A 7,465-nucleotide genomic window follows, 5' to 3' on the forward strand; every position below is an offset into this window, starting at 1 on the left:
CTATTGCATGTTTGCTGGCATCTTGGGGAAAGATTGCTTTATCTTAAAAGACAGTCCCAAAACTAACACAGAAACAACTGACCCTGAACAGGTATGAACACCGTTGACAGATTATGGGGCTTTTATTACCTGTGATCCCGGTGGTGCCCCTTATCTCTGGCTCTAGCACTTCTCCTTCATTAGGATCCTCATGTAAAGAGGTATGTCCTTCTCGTACCATTCTTCAGAACCTGATACTAAATAACTCCTAAATTTATGACCTTCACCCGTCAGCTACCAGCATGTCTGTAATAGGAGCCTTTCTCTCCCTCAGGTAAAAACAGTGATAGAACAAAATCCCTGTTTTCTGAGAAGTGTTCAAATTTGAGATGGATTACTAAATTATTCACAAGCCTATGTTAAATTTCATGGTCACTTTCACTTTTATTGTGTTCAGGAAATAAATAAGTAAATAAAATAACATTGATCCAGTCTTATGCTAAGTAACTGACATCTACATAGACAGCTAATTTCTTCCTGACCCCTGCTTATTCAGTTTCTAAAGAGTTCCCATAGATAAATTTTTAGGTAAGTGGATCATTGTTTTTGTCTCCCTCCTTGCCGTATACCTATAAACTATACCTTCACATGGCAAAGGCAGTCACAATGGGTTGGAAAGAGTTAAAACCTCATCTTCCACTCCTCCCTCTTTATCGTTTTAATTGGCTGTTCTGATGACCTGACCACCTCTTTGATACGCATCAAATGCCGACCCGTGAAATATGGAGTATGTCAGCCTGCTGAACAAGGGTCAACCTGATTGTCAATAAGGCCATCCATCAGAGCTTCTGGCATGGTGGATCCAATCCAGACCCAAAGTCCCAGCTGGAAAAGAAGTAGCCTCCTGGTGATAACAACGTGTGCAATGTTGGCCCGACAACTGGCACCGGGGTCACTGGCCCAGAGGCCAGAAGGCGGCAAACTTCAAACTGGAAAAAGGTAATAGTGAGCAAACAATAGAATCTCCAAACCAACAAAAAGCAACTCTCTCAGCCAACCCAACAGTGGCTTCAAATCAAAGCAGCCCAGTAAGATGAGAGAGATGGGAGGATATCCAGGGAGTCAAACGAGGCATTAGGGATACAGCATACGTTGTGGCTCGTATCTCCTACCCCTGTGTTTCTTCTTTTCCTGTTCCCACAGTCAGAGAGAGATGACAACACCACAAAACATCACTACAATTGCACAAGTATGCCTTCCCACCTCCTCACCTTCATTCATCTCATGATGAAGTGAATAAGGGAATAGATCTAAGATAAAACCCACCATAATTCTTGTTGGAGATTCTTTGGAACTGCACAACAGAGCTTTCTCACCTGTTCTAGCAAGGAAGGAGAAAGCAAGAATTTATGAAATTCCTGCTTACCATGTGCTCCCAGGGTATGAGGGCTGCACTAGCTCTAGCAGTGGCTTATTTTTCTCCAGACAGTCACTATCACTGCATTCACTTAAGATTCTCTACTTAAGGATGGGATGTGGACTACGGCTGATAATCCAAACAGTTCTGCAAAAAGAAGTAGCTCTAAAATGTCAGTCATCTCAGTAGCTGGATTTCCAGGTGTTCATCTGAAACATATCACCACAGCACAGGCAATGGGGAAAGGAGTTCCCTCTTGCAAGCTGGAGGAAAGAACTACTTCCTTCAAATGAGAAACAAAACAATATAGAAAGCCCTGAAGCCACCATCCATCTTAAGCATTTTTCTGGTTCCATCAGGTGTTGGCCTGCTGTGAAGGGATAAAGCCTGAATCCTCAATAGATTCAGGATACAACGGTAGAAAACTCAAGACAGAGTGCCTCACTCACCTCCGGCAGTGTACACCTCCCTGTACACCAACATGCCCACTCATATTTCCAACCCACAGAAACACAGAACTGCATGCACATAATGTACTATTTTGAAATGCAGAAGCCTCAAAATTAAGATAATGCCAGAAAGCAGCACTTGGCTTGGCGTACCACACATACACCCCTAATGCCATATCCTCTTGTCCTCATTGCCCCAGACCAAGGAGTCCCTTACTAAGTGCTCCAAGCCAACCGTTCCAGCTGCCGTGTGCTGGTTTCGCACCCTGTGGCTTCCCATCCTGCACCTCATCGTGTGGCTGCTCACGTCTCATGGCTCTCAGCCTGATGCGGTGCAAATATTTGCTGCTGTGCTGGGAGGAACACAGTGCACTGGCCGCCAGGGGCAGGTTGTCTGCATATTTATTCTGGAATAGCAAACAACACGGTGAGCAAAGAAGGGAAAAAGCCAGATAAGATAAAAGCCTGTTACTGCGTCTAACAGCATAAAATCAACAAGGACCACAGAGAAAAGTTATCTGCAAAGACCAGCAAACCCAGCAGCAACTGATTCTAGCAGAGGAGCAATTTTACAGGTTGGATCACTCAGATGACTGGCAATATAAAGCAATTTGTCTCTTGGACCACCCAATCTCAGGTTATTGTGAACCACTGTCTCTTTCATGATTTACATGAAAATATGCTGCAACCAGCACCTTCATAATACAAAGCAGAAGTAAAAGACTTCCCCACGCATTATAAGATAATTATTCCATAGCAAGCCATAACCTAATTCCTTCCTGAAGAGTGGTGTAGAATACTGCAGCAGCTAATTTCCAGTATGGTGTGGGACTGAATGTTTCTTCCAGGAGATAGATTCACCCAGTTGTGAAGGTTTCCTCTGTCATTTTAAAAATAATACTTGATGAAGTTTTGATTCATGTATGTGATTAATTTATAAAGTGAAACAAAGTGTACTTGTTATATAAACTGCACAACGATGAGTCCACAGGGGAAAAATAGGAGGTACTAGGAGAACCACATGTGAAAACCATATGGAAGGGTGTTCCAGCAGCTTGGAACCAGATGGAAGAAAACACTGTCCCTGGACACTGTACAGAGTCCTACTGATAACACATGATAAATCATTCACTGAGTGTAAGCAGGAAAGTGAACATCACCACATACCAAGCTGTGCAGGGACAACAGGACCAAGAGCTGGAGAACCGGAGAGGAAAGCATTTCATGCTCAGATGCTACCCTATGTGTAGATCTAATTAAAGCTACTATCAGCAGAACAAAAGAAAAAGCACTGCAGCAGTGTTTGAATGCACCAGAAAACCTGTAAAAGAGCTGATTTTGCAAATAACTGCAAAGTGAACTTAATAGATACTGGAAAATTGGCAAGACATTCACCCCTATAAAAAGGACACAAATTTTGTCCTGTACCAACTTCTCTCTGTGACCTTTGATAAGTCATTTAAGGTCCTCCTAAGTAGAAGGACATCCTCCCATTCATCCAAACACTGCTCACTGGCGGCTTTCTCAGCCACACTTCATTTCCCAGGGAGGGAGAAATCTCTTCTATGATCCTGTGAGTTTGAACTGTGGATTCCGAGGAAGGACAACTGCTCCTGAGAGAAGAGAAATCCAGATTTGACCAGGTCTGATGAGAGGACAGAAGAAGACACAGCAGTGACTGTCAGGGGAAGGCTGGATAGAAGGAGGCTGTGCCTAAGATTCAATAATTCATTTGTAGTCATGAGTATGAAAAAGCACAGATTTCTACAGTGGTTCTGCTAGAGGTACATGGGCCATTACACAGATGTGGAACTGCAGATCTCAGACTAAAAACTTGTTAAAGCTTTACATTCACCTCAATTATCAAATTCTGGTTATGGCCTGGAAGGTCACTCCTGGCAGTGACTCCTCTTCTCTTGCCAGTCTTTTCATTTTCTGCTTTCACAGGGAATTTTCCTATCTTGATGGAAGGGAGCATCACAATAAACATGACTATTTTATGCTCTTGGTAGTTGCCACGTACAAAGTGTCTGTATAGGCACAAAATGACTTCCTGCCCTAAGAAGGGCCTGAAATCTCTCTTCCAAGTGCAGTGGTTTTTGTTGTATTTTTTTTAATGGTGCAAGCCTGTGAAACAGACCCAAGAGCAGGATGAGACATTTTGAACAGAGACATGCAGACAAGGAAGCTGACCAGAACACATGTATGCAGGACCACCAAGGATGACCCTAAATTAGACCACCCAGTCACTTCGTTGGCCCCATTTTGAGGAGCCAGAATCTCAAAGCTCAAAAGGGTGTCCTTTCCCGGGTTCCTTGGCCTGTGTTTTAGACCATCACGTATCTCCAGTCACTTCCTGCTGCTGACCTCTTTGAGTAAATCATCCTCCTCAGCCTCCCTCCCTCCTGGCAATATCCTGTTCCTTTCCCAAAGAAAACCTCCCACTCACAATCCCAAGGTTTGATATCAATCTTAAATAAATGCCTCTCTAGACTCAGCTGCATTCCCTAAGCCACCTTTATCTCAAGCCTTTCTAGAACGGCTGCAGTTCAAGAAGCTTGTGCAGAAGCCTCTGACGCCTTTTTAATTTCAATTGTTCCCTAGTGTACTCTTTCTTCCACATTTTTTTTTTTTCTTACAGAGAAGTAAATTATCTTCAGGAGAATATAAACTGCAATATACACGTGTGCTTATTGCTACTTGGAAAGGGAAAAAATGAAAGCCCCAGAAAAAGACATATTTCCATATGAAATATAGTAAGAAGAGAATCTGTAAGTGAGGTTGTGCCCCAACATCTTCCTCCTCTGGTTTCCCTCACTTCATGGTTTGGGAGAGAAAGCTTGTCAATATATCTACCCACCAAAGTCCCATCTGCAGCATCCAGAAGCTGAATCCCTCTGACTGTTCAGTTATTTCATCACTTTCATAACCTTTTCTGTTAGCACATTTCCATCCATCCTCAAATCCTTATGCTCAGTGCTTTCCAGGTTGTAATCCTTTCCATAAATGGAAGACACTCAAAAGCAATGAAATTTGTCTGCTTGTATTTCACATTTACATGGTTAAATGTGGTACTACTGCTTACCTGCCCACCCACACTTCATTTTACTTTGCCCTACACTCAGCCATCCTTGCCTTTACAGACTATGGAAATGCTCCTGACCAGCTACACAGAATGTGTTTCAGTGAGGACCTGTTTCTCCCTTGAGAGAAATTCCTTGGGTCTGCCCAGACTCACATCTCTCTCTCTTTTTTTTTTTTTTTTTTTTTAATGTAAGAGTAATCAACTAATTCATCAGCAGTTCACTTGATTAACGAGGCAGCGACCATGCAGCTGTGAACAAGCAGAATTCCAAGTCAGAGAAAAAAAGCTGCAGAATAAGCAAAGAAAATATGTTTTAGTCAGAAAAACAAAATAGGTGAATAAGATGGCATGGCAGGCTCCTAAAATGCCCTCAGAGTTCTTAGAGTAACCTTATTCCAGAGCACACATCCCTCAGATGCCCTGCCTCTCTCCTTATCATCCAACTCACTCAACCATGTCAGTGACATATGTACTTAGCAGCAGTTATCGTCAGTGGCACATAAATAAATGGCAGGTATCAAAGAATCAAGGTCGTCAACTCGTCATGAATATTTCAGAGAGAAGCAACGTGAAAAGCCTGAGTGTCCCAGCCTCTCACATTTCCAACAGAAGGAAAAAAATACAAACCACACACAGGCAGGCATGTGCGCACACACACACTGGGTCTGCTGGCTTGGCCATCGCATGCACGTAGTTCATTTCAAGGCAATAGCACATATGTTACGAGACAATCTGTCACATTTTAAAAATATGTAAATATATATTGTACATCTCCTCTGTATAATGTGCAAACTCTAAGCGGCTGGCAAGAGGGCAGTGGTGATTTAATGTAAGAAAACTGCGCTTTGCTGAAGGGGCTATGGACTAGATAGCTTGGGCTGTAACAAGAAGCCTCTTTGACAAAGGCGCAGAGTGGCATCTTTTCACACAATTATATGTGGGTCACATTAACCTCTGCTGTGCAGGATTCCCTTGAGCTGCACATCGTGCAAAGCAACGAAAGCAGCAGCTCCTCTCTCCCTCTCTTTTGCTGCATAGGGCGATGCAGCGAAGTGATGGAGAGGGAGAGGGGCTGCCAGCTTGTCACAGCGAACAGGTTGGAAATGGAGAGATCTTTCTGCTGAATCCAGGGGCAAAATCCACTCTTAGACTTTCATTAATCAGTTGTGTTAATCAGTGGGCAGATTTGAGATCTTGAGCTGTTTAGAGCACTATGATATTTGGATATACAGTTACGTATAGCAGGAGATATTTAAAGTTTCTCTTTCAGCACATATGCCAGATGCTGCTGGGAAACTCTTTGAATTCTGTTCTGTGAATGGAGAGATGGATGGATGGAGGCAGGGGAGGCATTTTTTCTGCAGACTTTGTAGATACAGATTTTCTCCTGTCAAGTTCAACTCAAATCTGCAAACAGAAATTTCACCAGAGCCCTCAGGATTTATTAAACAAAGCAACGTTTCTTTCACAAAATTGTTTGGCTATTCTACTGTTCTGGTTTTCGTTTTGTCTGCAGGGTTTTTTATTTATGTATCAGACAAATTCTGGGAGCATACACCAAACATTCAAGGAACATAGTTTCCCACTTTCTTGTGTCTTGAAAGTTAGATTTTTAAAATTATTATTATTTTTTTTTTTTCAGGGTCCTCACCCTTTTCTTCAGGTTACCTACGGATCTAGATGGCTCAATGTGGCGTATGGCACATGGTCTTTATGTTCCATGGAAAAATGGATTTAAATGACAAGCCCTTCCAGATCTGGGAAAGCCACCGTGGAATCCTGCTTTTGTTCATATTAAAATGGGACCTATTGAGATAACAATACAAACTCATGGTGGAAATGAAGAATACATTTCTTGCAGTGACAGCTAATATTGACATTGTCATTCAACTCCAATTGCTTTGTTAATCCCCCTGCTTTCAACACCAGTGTCCTGTGGGGTTTTGAACCTGCGGAACACAAGAAGCTGGAAAAGTCTCAGAAGATGGCTGGAAACTGAGATAAGGACACAAATTGGAAGCACCTGCCAAGGTACCTAACACTGAGGTTTAAGACTAACAATTTGAAGGCATTTGAACATTTTTCACATGTTGCAATAAGTGCCAGACCATGGTCTGATATTATACAGTACACAGTGGCACTACAGGAATCAGTCATTGCCGCTCACCTTTCACCCTCTGTTGTTCATTTCCACTCCATGCCAAAGAGCTCTTTCCACTCACTTGTGCCAGTAAAACTGTCTGCATGACCAGGCACTGAACCAGACTGAGCAACTTTTCTTGCTTTAAACAAACACACTAGATTTTTTTTTTTTTTTTTTGGCCAGGTTGTCTTGCTCCTCCCATCTGGTTCCCAACCACAAGAGTCCTTGTGCCAGCAGAGCAGTGCAAATGAAGGGCCAGGAGACAGCAACATCTCAAACCAATGCTACTAACAAACACTCTGCAAGATCAAACCACAGGCTAAATCTCAGTTAAGAGCTTTTTGGGTTCAGAGTGAACACCTCTATTAAGATGAATAAACCACTTCACAGTG

At 42.7% G+C, this 7,465-nt stretch overlaps 1 long non-coding RNA gene across 1 annotated transcript; it reads left to right on the forward strand.

Annotated features, from left to right (window-relative positions):
• Positions 1-212: 212 nt before the first annotated feature.
• Positions 213-6,757, forward strand: LOC122165522. The gene is made up of 2 exons (XR_006170534.1): positions 213-978; positions 6,573-6,757. It is a non-coding gene; the product is annotated as an uncharacterized LOC122165522 (long non-coding RNA).
• Positions 6,758-7,465: the final 708 nt, after the last annotated feature.

Source organism: Centrocercus urophasianus, unplaced genomic scaffold (genome assembly GCF_019232065.1).
Source record: "Centrocercus urophasianus isolate 14NV4802_14NV808 unplaced genomic scaffold, USGS_Curo_1.0 seq_30, whole genome shotgun sequence".
Taxonomy (NCBI): Eukaryota; Metazoa; Chordata; class Aves; order Galliformes; family Phasianidae; genus Centrocercus; species Centrocercus urophasianus.